General features: G+C 39.8%; 1 protein-coding gene across 3 annotated transcripts in view; it reads left to right on the top strand.

Annotated features, from left to right (window-relative positions):
- The window catches only part of GCNT1 (glucosaminyl (N-acetyl) transferase 1), a 72,923-nt gene that overhangs the window by 987 nt on the left and 47,016 nt on the right, over positions 1-24,920 (top strand). For 2 of the 3 annotated variants that reach the window (XM_053702486.1, XM_053702487.1), the window contains exon 1: positions 19,272-19,540. The exons of the other annotated variant lie outside the window; for it this stretch is intronic. The gene's annotated coding sequence lies outside the window, so the exon portion shown is untranslated. Of the gene's footprint in view, positions 1-19,271; positions 19,541-24,920 lie in introns of those variants that run through there. 3 annotated transcript variants of the gene reach the window in all.

The following is a 24,920-nucleotide window of genomic DNA, read 5'->3' as shown; positions in this document are numbered from 1 at the left end:
TGCACTCTGGAACTCTCGCTCTGTTTGCAACAAGCTAACTTCTATCCATGATCTCTTCATCTCCCACTCTCTTAACCTTCTGGCTCTTACAGAAACCTGGCTCTCTGCTTCAGACACAGCATCCACTGCTGCACTGTCACATGGGGGTCTCCATTTCAGCCACACTCCTAGGTCTGGCAATAGACAAGGAGGTGGTGTCGGTATTTTACTTTCCTCTCGTTGCACCTTCCAACAAATACAGCCCTTCTCTTCACTCACATTTTCTTCATTTGAAGCACACATGATTCGGTTATTCTCTCCCCTCTCTATACGTGTTGCAGTCATATACCGCCCCCCTGGCTCCCCAACTCAATTTTTAGATCACTTTGCTGCCTGGCTTCCTTATTTCCTTTCCTCAGACACCCCTGCCCTCATTCTTGGCGACTTCAACATCCCCATTAACAATCCCACTGCCTCATCTGCTAAACAACTTCTGCAACTCACTTCCTCTTTTGGTCTGTCACAATGGACTGATTCTCCCACTCACAAAGACGGTCACTCCCTTGACCTGATGTTTAGCTATCGATGCACTCTCTCAAACTTCTCAAACTCCCCTTTTCCTCTTTCTGACCACCATCTCCTTACCTGCAACATATCATCCCTTCCTACAACTCTCCCACCTTCTACTCCTCATACCAAACTTCACAGAAGCATTAGGTCTTTAGATCAGCAACAACTTGCTAATTCCCTTCAACCGCTCCTCTCAACCTTCTCCTCCTTTTCCTGCCCTGAACAATCTATCTGCCACTATAATTCCACCCTTATATCCGTCCTTGACAATCTCGCCCCTCTTACCACTGCTAGGAAATCACACACTCATCCCCAGCCCTGGCATACTCCTCTGACACGGTACCTACGCAGATGTTCCCGTACTGCTGAACGGCATTGGAGAAAATCACGGAGTTCAGCTGATTTTCTTCATTACAAATTCATCTTGAACTCCTACTACTCTGCCCTTAATCTCCACAAGCAACACTACTTCTCTACTCTTATCTCTAATCTTTCTTCAAATCCAAAACGTCTGTTCTCCACTTTCAATAGTCTCCTCCGCCCTCCCCCACTTCCTAATACAACTTCTCTGTCAGCTCAAGACTTTGCCAGTCACTTCATTAACAAAATTGATTCCATCAGACATGAAATCAGCTCTCAACACAATTCCATTCTCTCCCCCCCCTCAAATACTCTCACTCAACCACAACCCTCATAACCTGAAACTTAGTTCATTCTCCCCTGTTACTGAGGACGAAGTTTCAGCACTTATACTGCGCTCTCACCTCACTACCTGTCCCCTTGACCCTATCCCCTCACAGCTGCTCCCCTCTCTCTCTGATACCCTTACCCCTATACTAACACACATTTTCAACCTCTCCCTCAGCACTGGTACATTTCCCTCATCATTGAAACATGCACTGGTCACACCTATCCTCAAAAAACCTTCCCTTGATCCTACCTCCCCATCCAACTACCGCCCAATTTCCCTCCTCCCTCTTGCTTCAAAGCTTCTCGAAAAACTAGTATATGCACGCCTATCCCATTTCCTTACGTTAAACTCCCTTCTTGACCCGCTGCAATCTGGATTTCGTCCCTATCACTCCACAGAGACAGCTATTGTTAAGGTCACCAACGACCTACTTACAGCTAAATCAAAAGGCCACTTCTCTCTGCTTATCCTCCTCGATCTGTCCGCAGCCTTTGACACTGTCGACCACCCTCTTTTGCTCCAAACCCTCCAATCCTTCGGCATCTGTGACACAGCCCTTTCGTGGCTCTCTTCCTACCTGTCAAACCGTACCTTCAGTGTAGCCTTCTCTGGGGCCTCCTCTGCCCCGTCACCCCTTTCTGTCGGAGTACCGCAAGGCTCTGTCCTCGGTCCCCTTCTCTTCTCAATCTATACGTCATCACTAGGTTCCCTTATTAAGTCCCACAGTTTCCAATATCATCTGTATGCCGATGACACCCAAATCTACTTCTCTGCACCAGAACTATCTCCTTCCTTGCTAACCCGTGTCACTAACTGTCTTTCTCACATCTCTTCCTGGATGTCCTCTCACTACCTCAAGCTAAATCTCTCCAAAACTGAGCTCCTCATTTTCCCCCCTTCTTCCAAAATCTCCACCCCCAATATCTCTATAACTGTCGACAACTCCATCATTACCCCTACCCCGCATGCCCGATGTCTCGGGGTCACATTTGACTCAAATCTTTCCTTCACTCCTCACATTCAGTCCTTGGCCACAGCCTGCCGCTTCCACCTTAAAAACATCTCTAAAATTAGACACTTCCTTACACAAGACACAACTAAGATTTTAATCCACTCTCTCATTCTTTCCCGCCTTGATTACTGCAACTCTGTCCTCTCTGGTCTCCCCTCCTACCGCCTAGCTCCTTTACAATCCATAATCAATGCCTCTGCCAGACTCATCTTCCTTACACGTCGCTCTTCATCTGCTGCGCCTCTCTGCCAATCCCTTCACTGGCTTCCTCTTGCCTCTAGGATCAAACACAAAACTCTCACTCTTACATACAAAGCCCTCAACTGCACTGCTCCCCGCTACATCTCAGACCTTGTCTCCAGATACTCTCCCTCCCGTCCCCTTCGCTCTGCTCATGACCTCCTACTCTCCTCCTCTCTTGTCACCTCATCACACTCCCGTTTACAGGACTTCTCCAGACTGGCTCCCATCTTATGGAACTCTCTGCCTCGCTCCACAAGACTCTCTTCTAGTTTTAAAAGCTTCAAGTGCTCCCTAAAGACTCTACTGTTCAGGGACGCATACAACCTACGCTAACCTTTCCTAATACCAGTTCCTCTCCTCCACTGCAATCCCCTGAACCCTCTTAGCATGTAAGCCTAAAAGTCCAGCTGTCTGTAGATCACCTTCTTAAGAGCTGACTACAACAGTGCAACTCTTGGCAGGGCCCTCTACCCTATAATTGTTTTGTTGTACTCCCCCTTTGTTTACAGCGCTGCGGAATCTGTTGGCGCTCTACAAATAACCGATAATAATAATAATAAAATAGTAATAAAGCAGGACTCTGGACAATCCTCTCCCTCTTTCTTTACTGCTCTCCAGCAGAAAGGTGATATAAAATTTGTCCTGTGCTAATTAATCTCTCTTTAATATAAGACTATCTAACTTTCTCTTACCACTCATTCATTGAGATTGTGAGGATGAGCAATGTGTTCCTAGTCAAAAAGAAGGATGGGGGCTTTCGCCCAGTCGTCAACCTAAGGGAATTAAACCTTTTTCTAGTCTATCGCCACTTCAAGATGGAGGGTATACACCTCCTCAGAGACACCCTACAAAGCCAAGACTGGATGGTTTGCCTACACCTAAAAGATGCATACTTAACAGTTTCTATGCATAGTGTTCCATTATTATCTCCAGTTCTTGAGGAAAGGGGAACTTTGGCAGTTTATGTGTCTCCCTTTCTGCCTCAGCTCAGCAGCTTGGTGCTTCCTCAAGATAATGAGAACAGCAAATGCCTTTCTGAGAAGCAGGGGTATTAGGCTTACCCTCTACCTGGACGACATCCTTATTTTGGCCTAGGACAAATCTCTCCTTCTCAACCAACTCGAGTTCTCTATGAACCTCCTTCAAAACTTAGGATTTGTCATCTACATTACATATCCTTTCTAACCCCTTCCCAATCCCTATAATTCTTAGGCTTCACGGTAAACTCAGCGACAGTTACCCTAGCTCTCACAGATGCCAAACTTGCCACTATTCGGAAGGAGCTCAGATTATCCCTGAGAAAACCTCATATTCAACTGCGACAACTAGCCAGAATCATCAGCCTTTTGTCATCTTCTATCCAAGCGATTTTCCCTGGACCCCTGTACTACAGGGTCATGCAGAGACTGAAACATTCTTACCTCTACAAAGATCCCTCCTTTGCCCAAACGGTGACTCTTTCTCCCGAAGTCAGACAAGAAATCTACTGGTGGCTTCACAACATGGAAGCCTGGAATGGCAGAGCAATTTTTGGATCCTCCCCAGATTATTTAATAGAATCCGATGTCAGCCTCCTCAGTTGGGGCGCGTCTTTTGATTTTCAATCCATGGGAGGCAAATGGACCCCAGCGGAGTCATCACTCCATATCTATTGCCTAGAGCTCATAGCAGGCTCCTTTGCCATACAATCCTTCAAGGACTAATTAATGAACTGTTGTGTCCTCCTCCAGATGGACAGCATCTCAGCTGTCCAATATATTAACAAACTAGGCGGCACCAAGTCACTGACCCTGTTGAATTTAACACAACAATTCTACCAGTTCTGCTTTGCAAACAATATATCAACAGTGGTGGAATATCTTCCAGAACAATCCAACATCATAGGGGACTGGTTTTCCAGATACTCAAGAAATGCCAGCGACTGGAAATTGAACAGGCAGATCTTTTTCCAAATTCTCTCTCTCAGAGGTCCTTTGACCTATTTGGGTCCCATACCAACTACCAACTTCCAACCTACTTCAGTTGGCTACCAGACCCAGGAGCTCAAGCCACAGATGCCTTTCTCCAGAATTGGCCCGCTGAAGGAACTTACACCTTCCCCCCCCCCTTCTCCATGATCTCTAGAGTCCTAGCCTATATTTGCATACTCCAGATCTAAGTGGTCATCATCACTCCCATTTGGCCAGCTTAAGCCTGGTTACCAGCCCTGTTAGAACTCTCTTGTCATTCCCCTCTCCTGATCCCACCCTTCCAGGATCTCCTGAGGAGCACAGAAAGAACCCCTCACCCGTTGGTGCTAGATGGATCCCTTTATCTCCTAGCGTGAACTGTTTCAGGGGTTCCTGGGACCCCTCAGGCCTTTCGAGCACAGCTCAAGGTCTCCGCTGGGACTCCTGGGCACTAGGAACTCATCGGTCCTACTTGACCGCCTGGTCGCTCTGGGTTCATTGGTGCAGTAACTGTAGCTAACCTCCTAGCTCAATTAACCTATTCCGCTCAGCCTTATCAGCCGCTTATCTCCCCATAAATGGGTTACCCTTAGGTAAGGATTACCTAATTTCTCACCTCCTAAGGGGCATTCGCGTTAGGATACCTCCTCAATCTAAATACAAATCCCTTTGGGATGTTTCTAAGATCTCTCCTTGTTTCAGTCATGGCCGGATAACCCTCAGTTATCCCTGAAACAACTAAGCAAACTTAGCCACTCTTCTCTGTCTCCTGTCCTTTAGACGAGCTTCAGATGTCCAAGCACTAGATGTAGAAGGATTTTCTTTGTCCCCTTCAGGCCTCCAATTTCATATTAATAGATGTGCAAAAACTTTTTTGTCTTCTCTCTCATACCCTTACCTAGAGTCAGAACTGCTTTTGTGTGTAGCCAGATGTCTTAAGGAATACTGTTCCCATACATAGGTCTGGATCAGTCCCTTTACTGATCTCTTATGTCTAACCTGTCACGCCGCTGCGCTGTTGCGCACCCCGCATCCTCTGTCCATTGCAATAGATGCTGCAGTGGCTTCAGGCGCCAGCAATGATGTCATCATCTGCACGCCCCTCTTCTGATACCGGTTCCGGATCCCTCCTGTGGTACGAATCCTGCCCTATGTAAGTACCTCAGTTGCTCTCACCTGTGCCCAAGTATAGGTGTTACTGTGTGTGCTTCTGGGTGCTGTGTTACTTACTATTACTGGATTGCTATATTGTTACTAAATTCTGCTTGACTGACCACTCTGCTTGCTTAACACCTAAAGTGCTGAATTGCTATATCATTACTGAACTCTGCTTGACTGACCACTCTGCTTGCTTAACCCCTAAAGTGCTGGATTGCTATAAAGTTACTGAACTCTGCTTTGCTTACCTCTCTGCTTGCTTAACCCCTAAAGTAATGGATTGCCTTACCATTGCTGAACTCTGCCTGTCTGACAATTCTATTGGTTTACCCCTGAACTGTTATACTGCTGGATTTCCTTTTGTTGCTAACACCTGCCTGTTCCTGGTCATTCTATTGGTTTACCCCTGAACTGTTATACTGCTGGATTTCCTTTTGTTGCTGACACCTGCCTGTTCCTGGTCATTCTATCGGTTTACCCCTGAACTACAATTCTGCTGGATTGCCTTCCTGTTACCGGACTCTATCTGTCTTGACCCTTCTGTACCTTCATTCTATTTCCGTGAAGGACTACCCTGCCTACTGTGAGTACTGCTTACCTCATTTCACAAACTCACTCTGCTCTGGGATATTTCCTATCATTCCACTATCGTTACCTTTGGGGCCCATTGGTCTTTGTTCTGTTCAAGTGTTCCTGAGGATCAGTCCGGTTTTTGGGACCAGTAAAGAAAGAGGATTGCCCAGAGTCCTGCTTTATTATGTTCTGATTGGTTGATTGGTTGTACTGAGATACTATGTTGCTTTTTTCTGTACTTGTATTACTGCTGGAGTTTTAGAAAGTAAAGAAACTAAAATACTCACCTCCTGTCTTTAATAAAATTGGGATAATAGAGTCACCAAGGCTATCATAATCCACATTTGCCATCATAATGGACCTGATTTTTAGAAATGTAAATACCTTTTTTTTTTACTTGTGTTGATATTTTGAAAGTAGAAACAAATGTGCTTGAAACCTGCAGCTCTACATCTGAAGTAGCAACTATAGTTTATTTTTCAGGTGTATAGGTCAGAGTAAAATAATTGGAACTAGGAACGGTTTTTAATTATAAAATACCCAAATAAATATCAAATATTCTTTCAAGTAACAACATCTATACTATAATTGCATTTGTAACGCGTCCGTCGCCATTTGCAAACGCATCCTCCAAAGAATGGTGGCTGTCCGAGGCAGCCAAAAGAATGTTGGCTGCCCACGTAGCCAAAAGAGTCCACCTGGATGCAGCATAGGCAAACAAAGCCTTAAAATAAAAAACACACAACCGCCCCCATGAAATAACGAAAAAACACGTAACCATCCGCAAGAAATAAAAAAAAAACACGTAACCACCTGCATGAAATTTAAAAAAAAACGGGGGGCGGAGTTGGCTCTGCATCTGAGCAGTCGCACTTCACCTCAGCTCCGGCTGTTATTATCAGATTTTTGCATTTAAGACCGCTCAGGGCAGGCAACCTTTCATTTAAAAACATTTAATTAAGAGGTAAAATACCTATGTCTGTCTGGACAGCACAAGAGCTTGGGGTAGTGCCATATCCTGTAATTTAGGACGACTGAGACCGCTGCAGCAAAACAAAACCGAAGAAGGCGCCATTTTCCTAACCACGCTGGCACTCTTATACTGTGAATAGCTCCTTTATTACGGTCCTGTAGCGGTCTGTGTAACTTTTTTAACATGGACCGGCACCATTCACACTCAGTGGCCATTGATCTGTTAACTGCATTTGAACGGAAAATGGATTGGTGTTTTCATGACCTGTCACACTCCTTACATCAGGAGCTCACAAGCTCTGGCGCCAGCTATGAGAAATGGGAGACTGAAGAGCATACTGGGAATACTATCATGAACCATCAGGACCCCACGCAGTCTGAATCCACAGCGGACCCCATCATGGAACAGACTAATCTGATGCAACTGAGGCTCCATGAAAGTCGCTCTGAATCCACCCTTACAGCTAAAATACCCCCACCGCTATATATGCCAGAATGGTCTCCTGCTCAGAACTTGAAAGTCAGGATACATCGCCGACAGCAAAGATCTCCTGCGAACTCACGCCAGACACCTGTTAGATGGGGCTCCCTAGTTTCATTGCCCCGAGTCAAGTGCTATAGCTTACCCTGCATTCCGGTCACTACGACTGCTCTCCCCAGGCGACAGCTGGGTCCCGGCACTGCGGCTTCTGGAGATACACCCGGAGTCTCTTCTCCTGTCTCATGGGTCACGGAGGAACTTACTTTCTACTTCCTAGCGATGCGGCCGGTCGCTGGGAAGCGTCAAGCCCAATTTGGATGGCAGCCTCTAAGTTCCGCACTATTGCACACAGCCTCCGCTCCTTGTATCTCACGCTCAGACCTCCCGGACTGCAGAATTATTCTTGGAGACACCAGCTTGTGTCTGTACCCTGGGAGCGCTACAAGTATGCTGGGAGTCGGCTCTGATCCTGCCCCGAAAATTAACTGCAGAGGCTTATTACAGTGGCTCTTACTATGGAGGTCATTATTGCCCGTTGGGGTAGGCTAGAGACTAGGACTTGTCTATACACTTTGAAGGGCTCAGTTATCGTACAAACCACAAGCCCTGACTGTTCACATCCGCTTGTTGTGAAGTTGTTTTACCTGATCCTATCTCCAGACAAGCTTAAAATTGAGCTCTATTTGCATATGTTGTTTGGACTTTAGTTTGGTGTTTACAGATTAATGTATACCGCTATATTGTTTAGCTGTTTAATTATTAACTGCCTGTATATAAGGGGGTATTTACAAGCTCACTAAGGTTTTTCACATTTATACCCCTCAGGTTTATCTTGCCTTCCTATTTACATTTACTTTAGTGAGGATTATTCTGTAATGTGAATATGAGTTTCATTCTTCCTTCTTTCTTCTTATCCTTTGCTTGATACTAGATAAAATAGGGTAGTGCCATTATATATGTGTATAGTCAAAATCTAAATTTGCTAAGGTTAATGTCTAAGCAACACAACACACCCATCTAGAGAGAAAAGGGCTCTATGATCTGCTTAATACTACAGCTGAACCAACACTGAGCCATAGCTAAATATACTGAAGGTCAGCTTTTTACACAATGTATATTATTAGTAGTTCATCATTAGCTGAGTTCAATATAGACACTATAGTTGGTCTCCTATACTATTATAATCTTACAAATATGTTTTGTTCATAATACTTGAACTGTCTTAACTTTTGTTGTGACTTAGATGCTTGCTGTACAGTTATTTGTAAACAGTGCTTCTAGCATATACCTAGATCTCACCCTGCTCTCAATACTGGTAGCTTATATACATAAAGGGGCTCTTATATCAGGGTTAAGTTTAGCGTTTTTTAATTGTACACTATTGTTATTTCTTTTTCTTACACTAATCTTCTCCCAACCTCCTTCATTAAGCCTAGAGGACCCATTCACCTTTGTAACCTCCATAATCTTAGGTAGTTCCTTATTTCATTCTGCTTGCTCCATTATTGTACATATGGTAGTCGGGAGATCTGCTGTAGCTAACTCCTATATAACTTATAGACCTAACATGTATGCCTATATACTAAATAGTTTTAACAAGAGAATACATCAACTACTTCCCATTGAAAGGAGCAACACATTCTACTCTTATATAGCCCATAAAACACTGCTATACATAGGGCTCACCTTGAATTCGTCCATTGTTATAGCCTGAGTGGACTATAGTACTCCTTATCATTTAATTAATCACGTATACCTCAGGTTGTAGGCTACACCTATGATGACATAATCAGACTGTTACTTTACTCTAGCACTTTACTAATTCAGTATCTTATAAGGCTCCGCTCCCCATCTCCTCCCCCACTCCACTTCGAGCGGCTCTTGCCCGCTGCACTCCCTTTACCCCTCTCGCTAACCTGGTCCAAGAGTGGCCAGACAAACTCTAATCTCCACTTGCCCCCAATGTTTTCTCTCTTTTAGATTAAATAACTGCATCAATGGCATTGTGGAGACCATACTTACTATATATAATGTAAAAATGAGGTTACATTCTCCTGTATTGCTATGCTGGTTACACATGTATTACAAATGCACGTTTGTTTGCCAGACACTGTTTGTAAATTTCATGATCTTCAATACTGGCAATACTGACACCAGAAGTTGTTCTATATTATATAGTTATTGTTTTGATGTTCTTCCAGAGACACATAAGATCTTGGCCCAGAATGGTTTTGCCTCCACTTTTTAGATATATATTCGGGCCTACAATATATGTTTCACTGTCATATTTTCATGGTCACTGGATGAATATTTTCTGTAACACTTGTCTTAACCTCAATAAAAAATATTATAAAAAAAAAAAAAAAAAGAAAAGAAATTAAAAAAAAAACAACCCGCCCGCATGAAGTATAACAAAAAAAAACTAACCTCCCGCACGAAGTATTGACAAAAACCTAAACCGCCAACCCCCACTTCACAAAATAATAAAGTAATTAACCCCTAATCTGCAAATTAAACAATGCAAATAACATAATTAAAATATTAACCAATAAACCATTAACCCCTCACATTGCAATAAACCTAATTAACACCCCCTAAATTAACCCTAATACTGAGTTACAAATAAAATAATAAAACCTAACATTAAATTACAAAAAAATGAATCTAAAATTAAAAAAAATAAAAAACTCTAAAATTACAGAAAAAAATAAATAAAATTATCACAAATAAAAAAAATTTAAACCTTATCCCTATGAAAATAAATAAACACCTCCTAATCTAAACTAAGCTACCAATAGCCCTTAAAAGAGCCTTTTGTAGGGCATTGTCCTAAGTTAGACAGCGCTTTTACATTTAAAAAATACTAAGTCCAAGGCTTTCAAGCTAGGAGCAAGGTGCTGAATGACAGCCTGCATAGGTAGACAGTCTGGAATCCATGGAGTCATTTTGTCAGTGCTATCATTAAATAAATCATCAACATAGGGGGCGGAGCTAACAGCCGTGTCTTATTTGAGCTCCGTGCATAGTATTTCTAAATACTACTTTTATGGTCTAAAACCTTTAATTTTCCAACGGATCAAGTTGGACTACTGATTCAACCACCATCGCTGACCTTTGTAAAAGCATTGAAGACTTGAAGCTCCTTCACGCAACACCTGAGGCCTTGGGAGCAGGTTGCAGCTGCCGGAGGTTCGGGGTGGAGCTCCAGCGGCTGTGGACAGTAACCTTTCACTGGGTGGACAATCATCCGGCTTCTTGGATCAGCAAAAGCGGCAATACCCTAATAACATAAGCTTCATCCGGAAGGGTAAGAAGAAAGGCGCAACACAGCGTGATACTTACACGCTAGCTAAACAGAGCTGTATACGGCACTCCTTGGAGCATATGGAATACAATCACCCTAAAATCAGTATTAAGCTTACTTGGTCCTTACCACACCCGTGACAGTGTGATTCATAAACAACAGTTTCATAACGCAAGGTGGGAAAAAACGCCATATTTTTTCATAGTACTGAAAATTCAGGGAACAATTACAATAAAGTTAAATTGCTAAGCAGCATTATAATCTTTAAGCAGGTCCTTGACGTCTGAACTACAAAAACTCGTCATGCTTATTTAAGCCTCCCATGTTAAAGGCATACAGGACTAAGATAAGGTTCCTTTTTAGACCTTTACAACTAAAGCTACTCAGTTCCCTACCTGGACAGTGCAGCTTACATAGCAATGGTTCAGGATTAATTAGGAATCTTTCCTAAAAGGTCAATCAGTCACCAGACGAAGGAACCATCAGCCACATACTGGCTGGCAGCAAGCTCCAACCTAATTTCCTGACATACACATCTCCACTGAGGAGCATTAATGGAGCCTCTTATTGCTTAGGAGGGAAACAGATGGAAGACTTCAATAAGTCTGGAAAATAATAAACCACATCTAGGCGAAGAAAACTAGACATGAACAGCATATTTTAAGCATCTTCCCCACACTTCTACTCAGATCCTGAGAAGCACTCAAGAGCACTCTGAGATACCTGCCAGGATCCTTCTACTATAACAGAATTACATTAAAAAGCTTATACCCTGCAAGCTGAAATATCTGACAAGATGAAAAACAAAACTCAAACTGTCATGGAATGCCTATCCAAGTCTCAGTCAAAACAAAAGGTCCTAGACAAAAGCTCCCCATCCAAAATCTACAGTCCTACAGTGAGCACTTCCGAAGTGATAGGACAAGCAACTTTGGACACCCCAAACAAGGAACTCTTAACTCAGATAAAATCATTATTTCAGGAGGAACTAAAAACAGCTTTATCAGAGCTACGACAGCATATTAGAGAAATAGGACGCACGGCAGAAATAGAAGAAAAACTAGACAATGTTGTGGAAGAAATTCCCCAACCCCGAAATTCTATACAAGACAACACAGCATACATCACCAAACTAGAGGACCAGATTGAGGATCTTAAAAACAGATTGCGCAGATCCAATTTACGCATCAGAAACCTCCCTGACTTGTACAAAAACCTCCAAGTAACAATATCTGACCTCTTCCACCAAATAGTTCCAGAAATATAACCCAACATGCTATTAATGGACTGTGTACACAGAGTCCTCACAAAACCACAGCAAATATCAACGAGAGATGTCATCACCAAGCTTCATTACTTCCATGTGAAAAACTGATATTGAAAGCCGCCAGATCTAAGCATAGCATAGAATATGAAGGCCATATTATTCAGATTTATACTGGTCTTGCTCCAATTACTTTGCGAAAAAGGAGGGAAATGAGACCTATAGCGACAGCACTTATCAAAGTTCATATTAAATATAGGTGGAACTTTCCCTTCAAATTGGTCTTTACTCATCAGAATATCACCTTTACCTGCACTGGTGGAAGGAAAGGTTCTTCTAGATCGCCTTAAGATCCCCACAGAGGTGTCTGCCACACCTATGAATGCTAATCCTCAAAGAAAAACCTTTCAGAGAGAATGGATCGCAGTTTGAAAAACTGGGAAAGCAAAGAAGCAAAAACACGATCTCAGCAATATCAATGACTCAGATTCTCCAAGTGAGGAAGATAATTTTGAATAAAAGGTTCAGTAAGTTGTCTATATAATATATGGACTTACCCGAATGAGGAATGGAAGGCCTCAAAGCATATGGGTAAACAGCCAATGATTAAGGTTAATAGTTTTAAGTTCTGGACTAAAGTTACAAATATACCTAGATATTTCTGTATTTTTAAAATCTAGTTATTTCTAAGAAGTTTTCCTAACACTTTCAGGATCTCACCCACCTCCCTCTTTCCTTCCCCCTTCCCCCCCTCATTCCCCCCCCCCCCCCCCATCAACCTCTACCCTACCAGTTGATGAGAATTGTTCATGTCTGGTTACAGTTCACATAGGCATGCCATATTATGTATCCCCTTAAATGTATCTACGTCAGAATTACTGACATTCCTTTAGTTGTTTGTTTTTCATGCCCATCGAAAATGTTTATAAAATCAAGTTATATCTTGTTTTGTTATGTCAACTGATGTATATTCTCGGATGTTCTTTTTCTGTTCATAACAAAGGTTTCCTCATTCAACAAAGATTAAAGGTAAGGGTCATCCATGGCCACAATGTCTTTTCATTAGTCTTTGTGGGTCTTGGCTCTTTCCATTCATTTTTTTTCATCTCCAAACAAAAGGTACCATATTAGTAATGTTTTCTTCCAAAATATCCCATGTCCATTAAGATAATATCACACAACATCAGAGGGCTTAACTCTGACATCAAGAGAAAAGAGGCCATCTCTGAATATAAAGTATTAAAAGCACATATAGTAATGCTACAAGAAACACATTTCACAAGATCATATACCCTAAAATATTGGGACAAAATATACCCTACACACAATACCATGCCATAGGCCCAAAAAAGAAGTGTGGAGTCACAATATTTCTTCACTTGTCATTAAACTTCAAAGAAGAAACAGTAATAAAAGACGGGAAGGCAGATATATAATAATTAAGGGATTAAAACAAAACACGCAAGTTCTGCTAGTCAATGTTTATGCACCCAATGATCAGCAAGCTGCTTTTATTACAAAATTAAGTAAACTTACTTTGTGGAAAAGATACAAAACGATCATAGGGTAAGATTTTAACATCACAATGGATAATAGAGTAGAGAGAACAACACAAGAAACACCACAAACTAATATTTCCAAATTGCCCAACAAAATCCTATATGACTTCTCCCTTGATCATAACCTAATAGACAGTTTCACTCAACAAAGATATACGCAACTACACATACTATTCTCCAATGCACAAAACACACTCTAGAATCAATTACATATTTATGAGTCAGATTCTGATACCCCTACTAACCAAACCCACAATTTTGAATTGCTCCTGGTCGGATCATTCCATAGTAGAGATTTCATTAACAGGCATTATCAATCCACACAGATCTAAATCCTGGACATTAAACACAAGGTTACTCCTAGATAGTGTCACTCTTTATAACTTAAAACAACATATTGCAGAGTTTATATCTATTAACAAAAACACAACATCTAACCCTATCCATGTATGGGGAGCTTTAAAAGCTTATGTAAGAGGTCTTCTAATAGCAGACTCTAGTAAACAGTGCAAAGTCAAACTCCAGGATGCCAAACTGACAGAATTTAAAACAGAAGTTAATCTGTTACGGATACAGTCATTACAAAACCCAAAATGTGCAATTATAAAGCAATTAACCTCTTAAGGACATATGACAGAATTTTTTCATCATAAAACAATTGAGCAAACTGAAAGCTGTGTCCTTAAAGGGTTAAAAACCAAAAATGAGGAATTAGACAAGCTCTTAAATAAAGACACGATTAGATCAATAAGAGCAATCGATACACAATATTACATTTACGGGAACAAACCAGATAGGATACTATCTAATAAATTAAAAGAGATCACAAAAATCACAACAGTTCTACAATTACAGCTTCCAGACAATAAAACCACTAATGACCCTCTCTCCATAGAAAACGCTTTTCTAGGAGATAGCGTCCTACCAACTATAACAGAAGAAGACCTTGAGTCACTAAATAATCCCATCACTCATGATTAAATAAATGTATGCATAAAAAACCTTAAAGGTTCCAAAGCACACAGGCCAGACGGTTACTCAGGTCTCTTCTTTAAACTATTGCAACCCATTTTGGTACCACAATTAGCATAAGTATTTAACTCTATATTGCAAGGCAAAGAAATACCCAAAGAAATGTTGATGGCAAGAATCGCAGTGATTCCTTAACCCGGTAAAAATAAACAGCACTGCCAAAACTATTTCCTTGATCAATCAAGATGTTAAATTATTTACTAAAATATTAGCAAATCGTCTTAACCCTCTTCTTAACAAATTAATTCACCCGGACCAAGTGGGGTTCATAACGAATAGAGAAGCCCCTGATAATACACAGTTCATAAAACACCTTCTCTAATCCTATCTTTGGATGCAGAGAAGGCGTTTGATATAATTAACTGGGACTATATGTTCACTATACCAAAAAGAGTGGGTATCACTGGAGCTTTCCATGACACCATTGCAGCTTTATACTCATTCCCGACAGCATACGTCAAACTATCTGGTTACCAATCCAGATAAATACATATTAACAACGGTATGCGTCAGGGATGCCCGCTCTCACCATTATTATTCGCGCTAAGCATAGAGCTGCTGGCATCTCGGAAATCAGAGTGTTACACTCAGAACACAAAATATCACTATTCGCGGATGACATAATTCTGTCATTAACTAAACAACTGCTCTTCGTCCCCCCAATTTTTTTAATGATACAACATTTTGGAATCCTTTCAGGATATAAAATTCACAAATAAAAATGTAAAGCATTAAGTATCAAACTACCACAACATAATAAAAAAAATACTTGAATTAAATTTCACATTTAAATGGGCAAGGAATTCTAATAAATATTTAGGGATCAACCTCCCCACTAACATCTACACTTTATACCATTCAAATTATATTGCTATGTTTAAAGGGACAGTCAAGAAAAAAAAACTTTAATGATTCAGATAGGGCATGCACTATTAAACAACTTTCCGATTTACTTTTATTACCAATTTTGCTTTGTTCTCTTGGTATTCTTAGTTGAAAGCTAAACCTAGGAGGTTCATATGCTCATTTCTTAGACCTTGAAGGCCGCCTCTAATCTGAAAGTATTTTGACAGTTTTTCACCAATAGAGGGCGTTAGTTCATGTGTTTCATATAGATAACATTAAGCTCAGGCACGTGAAGCTCCTAGGAGTCAGAACTGATTGACTAAAAATGCAAGTCTGTCAAAAGAACTGAAATAAGGGGGCAGTTTGCAGAGGCTTAGATGCAAGGTGATTACAGAGGTAAAAAGTATATTAATATAATTGTTCTGGTTATGCAAAACTTGGGAATGGGTAATAAAGGGATTATCTACCTATTTAAACAACAACATTTCTGGTGTTGACTGTCCCTTTAAGCATATTAGAGACTTAATAGTAAATGAATAACGTTCAAAATATCTCTTTATGGCAGAGTTATATCTACTAAAATGTCCCTACTTCCAAAACTGCTATACCTCTTTAGATCTTTGCCTATTTCAATGTCCCATTCAGAACTGCATAAACTCCAGAGAGACATTTTAAGATTTATATGGCAGGGCAAAAGGGCTAGAATTAATAAAAACTCATGTGCACTAGCAAAAGAGAGGAGTAGGTCTTCCAAATGTAATTCCATATTATTATTCCGCACGAATGGCACAAACCATACATTGGTTCAAAACTAACTAAAAAACGCCATGGGTTCGCATTGAATCTAGTGTCATGGAAACTGATCCATTAGCTAAGCTACTATGGACTCCAGACACTACCAAGTTCCCTCAAAAATGCAATTATATTGCGATTAAACACACTATATACTTATGGAAACTGTTAAGCTCCAAATTCTCCCTAATTCAAAATAGATCAAGGGTAACTCCTTTAATAACTCTTACCTCTTCCATTAATAAAAGAGTACAACAGAAATGGTCCAACAAAGAACTTTATAGAATAACAGACATTTATAGAGAGGACAAAATGATATCCTATGAACAATATCAGGCACTGGACAGTGACGACAAGAATATATGGCGCCATTACTTACAATTAAAATCCAGAGCACAAGAAATTATAGGTAATGAAAAATACCCCCAAACACTACGTTAGAAGCACTATGTCTTTTTACGATCACCACATTCAAGAAGCGATATCCATTTTATACCTTATTTTAACCGCACCTATACAGAAGGCAAAACACAACTTATGATAAAGTGGGAACAAGACATTGGCAAGACATGGCCAATCAAGACATGGACTACAAGCCTCACTAACGGATTAACTTTCTCACATAATGCAATGCTTAAGGAAAACTTAATTAAGGTGACCTACAGTTGGTATCTCTACCCAACAAGATCATGTGGGCGGAAGAATCATTATTGCTATAGAGGGTGCGGCGAGAGGGGTACATATGTGGTGGCAATGTGAAAAAATCAGGGACACTTGGGAACAAACATCTGAAATATTGAGCTCATTATTCCAAAAGCGAATAACACTAACAATAGAACAAGCAATATTACACTTTCCGATTCCTGGGCTCTCAAAACAAAATAATAAATTAGTCATGATGATTTGTACGATAGTGAGATTAAGCATTGCCCAATTCTGGAAGACAATTACCACCAAGCTTTAAACTAGTAAAAAAACAAGATCATATACCACTATAATATGGCAAGTTCAGCAGCAGAATCCCTAAACAATAAAGAGAGCTTCTTATTACAATGGGAACCGTTTATTATGCACTACGAGGTCGCACTAAGAAATAGTAATTAAGATAATTATACCATATCTTGAATGTGGGAGGTTTGAGCCGAGACCCACAGTGAAACATACATGGAGACCCAAATAGAGGAAACTAATGCTTTTAATTTAAAAAAAAGAATCAGATGGAAACAATTCTATGTTTTCAATATATAATGATGTAACAATTTCTAATGTAAAGAACCTGTTGACAGATATTTGGATGTAAAATGATGGAATGTTTGACACATGTATAATTCATTTGTAAAAATGAATAAAAAACAATTTCAACAAAAAATACTAAGTCCCCCCCTAACAGTAAAACCCCCCCACCCACCAAACCCCCCCAAATAAAAAAGCCTAACACTAAAAAAAAATAAACTACCCATTGCCCCTAAAGGGGCATTTGTGTGGGCAATGCCCTTAAAAGGGCATTCAGCTCTTTTACAAGCCCATTAAATCTCTAATTTAAAAAATAAAACCCCCCAAAAAAATATAAAAAAAAGTTTAAGACTAAGAACCAAATAGGTACTCACCGTTCCTGAAGTCCGGCGGAGGTCTTCTTCCAGGCGGCTCCATCATCTTCTATCTTCATCCGGAGCGAAGGCGGCGCGGAGCGAAGGTGCAGAGCTGACTTCCCTGATGCACAGATACTCAGCGGCGTAGAGGCTCCTCTTCATGCGATCATCGGCCGCACACTGAAGATTGAATGCAAGACACCCCATATTTATTGGGGTACCTTGCATTCCTATTGGCTGAAATTTTTAAATCAGCCAATAGGAATGCAAGGTACCCCAAATTGAATTCAGTGCCTTCGATTCAATTTGTAGTGTACGCCGGAGATCGGATGAAGAGGAGCCTCCACGCCGCTGAAGACCGGCGCTGAGAACTGCCGCTCTGTATACGCCCATCGGGGAAGACCGCTCCGCACCTTCGTTCCACGCCGCATTCGCTCCGGATGAAGATAGATGATGGAGCCGCCTGGAAGAAGACCTTCTCCACCAGACTTCAGGAACGGTGAGTACCTATTTGGGGCTTAGTTTTAGGATTTATTTTTATTTTTAAGATTAGGGATTAAATGGGCTGTAAAAGAGCTGATTGCCTTTTAAGGGCAATAAAAGAGCTGAATGCCATTTTAAGGGCAATGCCCATACAAATGCCCCTTTAGGGACAATAGGTAGCTTAGGTTTTTTTAGTGTTAGGTTTTTTATTTGGGGGGTTGGTTGGATGGGGGCTTTTACTGTTAGGGGGTAATAGGTATTTTTTTTTAAGTAAAAGAGCTGTTTAACTTAGAGCAATACCATACAAAATGCCAGTTTAAGGGGTATTGGTAGTTTAGTATTAGATTAGGGGTGATTTTATTTTGTTGGGGATTTTATATTTTTATAGGGGTATTAGTTTAGGTTTAACTTTTTTATTTTGGTTAGCTTTATTTATTTTTTTATGTAATTTTACATTTTTTATTTTTTGTTGTGGGTTCCATTTTTTAAACATAGACTTATTATCACCTAGTCCTAGTATTACATAAAGCAAACTTCTCAACCTATTCGACATAATTTCCTGTTTTTGTAACCAAATGCTTCTCTAAATGTCACTGCAAACTGTTACCTACACACTAAGTGGAACGCTTCCAGTAACGACCACAAGGTGGTGCAAAGATTCAGCCTCCGATAGTAAAACAAAATCTAAAGAGATCCTGTCCTCTGCAAAAAAAAAAAAGTATCAGTCTGACGCCAGCATAATCCCAGCCTGGCAGTTGCGACACCAAACTGGTCTCCTAGATATATAACTAATTTCTTCCAAGGTTAGGTGAAAACTGCAAGGGAGGAGTTGGAGGGCGGCGCCCGTTTTAGGATGGATTCCGAGTAGGGGGCAGGGTTATACAGGCACACTGAGACTTCATTGAGCGCAGTGCACTTCTGCATGAGTGGGTTCTGTGTAACACTGAAGCTACTGTGCCCTTTCACGGACTGTATCATCATCCTCAGCCCCTGGCTGCTCGATCCCAGGGATGTGCGAACCAGCTTCATGGAGGCCGTGCAAGGTAACTGCAACTTCTATTAGCAAACCAAGTACTAAAAAAGCTACGGAATAATTCTACATTATTAGCTCATTTAAAATTGTATGCAGTGCAGGATTTGAACCCTACCATGTTTAGCAGGGGGTGGTAATCTTAATTGGACCAGTCTGCAAATTGTATATACATAAGCTGATTAAAACCAGAAAGACAAGTCAATTCTTCAAAATGCAGGTATATAATGATCTTAATCCATAACGTATTAACCCCTTGTCTGTCTTTGATGTAGTCAAATGGCTATAAATGACTTCTTTATAGATACTGTATGATTTAGTGCTGATTTGACTCAGCTATCTGAAATGTAGCTAACTGCCTGCAAAGAGACTAATAAAGGCACCACATGTCTCAGCTGAAACGTGTTGCACGATATATGGGGATATTTTATTTGATATACACAAATATTTTTGTGACTTTATTTGATATAATTAGATTTTGATACAAATATTTAGTATATGCAGTTGACACTTCAAGCAGGATTATTGCATTGGGTGTTCAAGCATCTCTATAAATCAGTCTACTGTAGATTATTATAGTAAGAAAGTGCTCTCCTCCTACTACATACAGCTCATCATTATAAAAAGGTATTTGCTGGCAATTAGGCACTTTGATTGAGGTATCCTGACATTGTGATTTGCAGTAGGGGAGAGGGGTGGTGTCTGTGCACACATTTGCTCACTCACAGCAATCTCCAGCTTTACTTTCTCTCTCTAGTAGACAGAGGTATTAGACATAATTCTCAGGAAGCAGGTGTTTTCCTGCTGCTTTCCCTGAATCTGCTGATGTCATTGTATTCACCAGGGCTTTTCAGTTAGTTAACCTTATCTATTAATATCCATAAGTGATCATGCCTTAGTGACTATTATCATTACCACAAACAGCCAGGTATATATTCCATTGGCTTCTGTCAAAATTGCACATACTATATTTTATTTTTTGTATTCTCTTATATTACAATACTTCTTATTAAGAATTCACATTTATATAACTTTGCCTGTTGAGAATATTTTAATAAAATTACTATATACTATATAATTATATATATATATATATATATATATATATCCTTAACTTTGTTTTTTGTATATTTAATCTTCAAAATCTAAAAATATTATGCCGTTTAAAATGAAACGTGTTCTTTTTTGACCGCTTTTCCTGTAATCTAAAGGGTCAGTAAACATAAAAAAAAAAATTGTAATTGTGCAGTATCTGCACAAGTAACACAGTAAGCCTCTCGCCTTTTAAAAATAACACTATGTTTTATTTAATAGAAAACCTGTCCTTTACAAGTGAAACCCCTTCTGTCACATTTTTTTTCTTCTTCAATCACAACCCACTCAAATGCACCGTTCAGATAAATATAGTTTGCTTCCAACAGCTATATCAGGAGTGTGCTAAATTTATCTAAATGCCGCAATCAAGCTGGTTGTCATTAGAAAAACACTCCGTAACTTTTTTTAAAAAAAAACAGGCGCGCTGGCAAAGAGGGCTTTTCATTTGTAATTAGAGGGCTTTTTGATGAATTAATGGGATATGAAACCCAACATTTTTAATTTGCGATTCAGATAGAGCATGAGATTTTGATCAAATTTCTAATTTACTTCTAATATTTTTTTTTCTTCATTCTCTTGCTATCTTCTGTTAAATAAAGGGTGAGCGTATGCATAGGAGCTGACCCATTTCTGGCGTACTATATGGCAGCAGTTTTGCAAGGCCGCTAGATGGCAGCACTATTACCTGCTATGCTGTTCTCCAGATGCCTACCGAGGTATCTTTTAAACATAGAATATCATTGGAACAATGTAATAGACATTGGAATCCCCCCTTTTTTTTTTTTTGGAAATTGCAAAATATTTTTTTTTGTGTTTCATAGGAAGCATTTTTTAGAATTGAGCAGTTCATTGTGTTAATTAATTGTGCACAATTACGAATAAAACATTTTTACATTTACTGTCCCATTAACTGTAAAATTGTGGATTACCCTGCCCTCAGGAAACCAGAAGGTTATCCTGTAGTTTTCTTTTAATCTCCTCTGCTGAGGCCAGTTAAGGACACATATTTCTATATAATAGTTACCCGAGTTCTCAATGGTTGAGCAGAATGTACACAGTGGTATTGTGGCTTCCACTACTGTCAGGGAGGCCATGTGTTCATTCTGCAGGATTCAGAAAAATGACCTTGCTACACAGTGACTGCTTGATCGGTGCGTGCACTAATTTATATGCGCCCTTAATAAGCATAAACTTACTCAACAGGCTTTTCATGGTTGTGCCTTTTGGAATGCAACAAAATGCTAACAAAATTACAACCATAACTTCTTTTAAATATATGTTTTGTATACAGAGCTTGTGCAGTGCTTTATTGCTGATATGCTCAGTGTATAAACACAAAATTACTTTACTGAGACTTTAAAGTGTGTTTGTTGCATGCTTGTTTTCTAGCAGTTTATGTAATGTTCAGTAGATTTTCTTATAGCTATTTTGTTTTGCCTGAGAAAATCTGTGAAATTTTAAAGGGCCATAGCCCCAAGGCAGAACATGCAGTGATCTGAGATGTCATCGCAGAGAATGCAGCATTGTCTGCAGAAAGAAAATGACACATGCACGAACTGTCAACGATTTAACTTTGCAGCACTGCTCCTCATTTGGCTCGTTTCTTCAAACAGAGGTGTGCTCTGGCTGCACTGTGTAAGTTTTCCTTATCACAGTGCATCCAAAGCAAATTGCTGTTTGAAGAGAACAGTCAAATATGCAGTAGCGCTGCAAAGCAGCAGTGCATTTGTTTACTAGCTCAAACCCACCACTTAGCCTTTCCCAGTCTGCAAAGCTGTTTTTTTCTGAATCTAAGACGTTCTTATGAGCAATGCATGTGTTTATTACTACATTTCTATATTAGACCAAGAGAAAAGGAAACTAATTTATTCAAGAGACATTTTTACAATTTCTTTTGTCTGCAGCTAATTTGCAATCCAGTTTTCAACTATTGCACTATATAATAAAACTTTAAAATGACTTTATCCTCCAGTTAACCAACACATTGCAATTGAACTGGTGCTTTAGTATAACTGCCTAATTTAAAATTGAATTTTATTCAAAATTTATGATCTGCAGCAAATGTTTCACTAAAAAAACTCATTGCAGAAAGTGAAAAAAAGTTCTGCCTCTGGGGGCCATAGAACTCAAAACTGAAATGCACAAGTGTGTTTTGAAATTAAGCATGCATTACACAAATGGTAGAGGATATGTACATATGCCATGTGCACCAGCATTCACAAACTGTACCTGCTCAGTGTGTGCATATTGTATCAGTGATGCATCAATGAATACATCCCACTGTCAATTCTTTGAGCAGTCAGTGATTTAAAGCAGGTGCACAGGGCATGTATATGTATGCTCCATGCACTGTAAAGGTATCCCTGAAACGGTCATAACTTTTATTAAAGGGACACTGAACCCAAATTTTTTTCTTTCGTGATTCAGATAGTGCATGCAATTTTAACTAACTTTCTAATTTACTCCTATTATCATTTTTTCCTAGTTCTATTGCTATTTTTATTTGAAAAAGAAGGCATCTAAGCTTTTTTTTTTTGGTTCAGAACTCTGGACAGAACTTTTTTTATTGGTGGATTAATTTGTCCACCAATTAGCAAGGACAACCCAGGTTGTTCACCAAAAATGGGCCAGCATCTAAACTTACATTCTTACATTTCAAATAGATACCAAGAGAATGAAGAAAATTTGATAATAGGAGTAAATTAGCAAGTTGCTTAAAATTGCATGCTCTATCTGAATCGCAAAAAGAAAAAAATTGGGTTCAGTGTCCCTTTAACAGCATTTGTACTATTTCTATCTCTCAAATACAGAAAAGTGAAAATGATAGAAAATAGGGTAAAGCAAAGGGAAAGGATTCCTTAGCCAGCACTTCTCATATAAATTACAGTACAATTATATCAGAAAATGAGTGTCCAGCAGTCCAAATGAACCGTACCAAAAGGCAAAGAATCAGAATGCACTAGATTGATATAGTAAAGAGAATAATTTATTGACTATCTAAATATTTAATATAAATATAACCACACCCCTTTAAACATTAAAATGACAAAAACCATGGCCATGGTAGGGGGAATAAACAGCAATCGTAATATATTAAACTAAAACTGTCATAATAGAAATACATCCATTGGAAGCACTCAAGGGTATATATCAATAATTAATCAGATCATAATCCCCATAAAACACAATATTTCATACATATATAAGAACGCTGTATAAAAAGACAAATTGTGATGACAGAATAATATAGCAATAATAATTGTAAGGATAAGGACAGTCCAGCAATGTTCATCAACCAAAGGTTATGCTGTGCAAGATGCGAGTATGATGTAACCAGTAACAAATTAGTAGTTTGCAACTGTAAGCAATTCATGCAAAAACCATCGTTGGTATAAGCTTGAAACAGACGTTGGAATAATAGCAGTCCAGCAATTATCCACAGTGAAATAATGCAAGCGGTGATCACAATGCAGATAAGAGGTTAATAACTTGCAGCCATAAACAGTTCATGCATGTTAGTAAGCATAAGCAATAGCCAACAATGATCCTTAATAGTTAAAGCATACACCTGAGGAGACAGTACTTGTGGCACACAATTATGCCCGTGGAAAAATAACTTAAGGGAACTCCTACTGAGAGCTATACTCTCATCTAAGGGGCCCTTCGTTAATCTCACCACTCCCCGGTAAATGAAGAACTTCTCCGATGTGTGTGAAGGTTATTGCCGATAGACTGTCACAATCCTCCGTTGCTTATGCTGTAAAATTGACAGAACAGCGTATTCTAACATGTCCCGGGAAGGGCCACCCGAGTGAAAGAAGAGTTTGTTGCTACATACATGGCGTAGCGGGAATGTTTGTCAATTTTACAGCATAAGCAACGGAGGATTGTGACAGTCTATCGGCAATAACCTTCACACACATCGGAGAAGTTCTTCAATTACCGGGGAGTGGTGAGATTAACGAAGGGCCCCTTAGATGAGAGTATAGCTCTCAGTAGGAGTTCCCTTAAATTATTTGTCCACGGGCATAATTGTGTGCCACAAGTACGGTCTCCTCAGGTGTATGCTTTAACTATTAAGGATCATCGTTGGCAAAATGTTGGCTATTGCTTATGCTTACTAACATGCATGAACTGTTTATGGCTGCAAGTTATTAACCTCTTATCTGCATTGTGATCACCGCTTGCATTATTTCACTGTGCTGAGCATTAACCCTTACTGTGGATAATTGCTGGACTGCTCTTATTCCAACGTCTGTTTTAAGCTTATACCAACAATGTTTTTGCATGAATTGCTT

The sequence above is a fragment of the Bombina bombina genome, chromosome 2, assembly GCF_027579735.1.
Source record: "Bombina bombina isolate aBomBom1 chromosome 2, aBomBom1.pri, whole genome shotgun sequence".
Classification (NCBI taxonomy): domain Eukaryota; kingdom Metazoa; phylum Chordata; class Amphibia; order Anura; family Bombinatoridae; genus Bombina; species Bombina bombina.
Note: the sequence above shows the minus strand (reverse complement) of the source record. Positions and strands in the feature narration are given on the sequence as shown.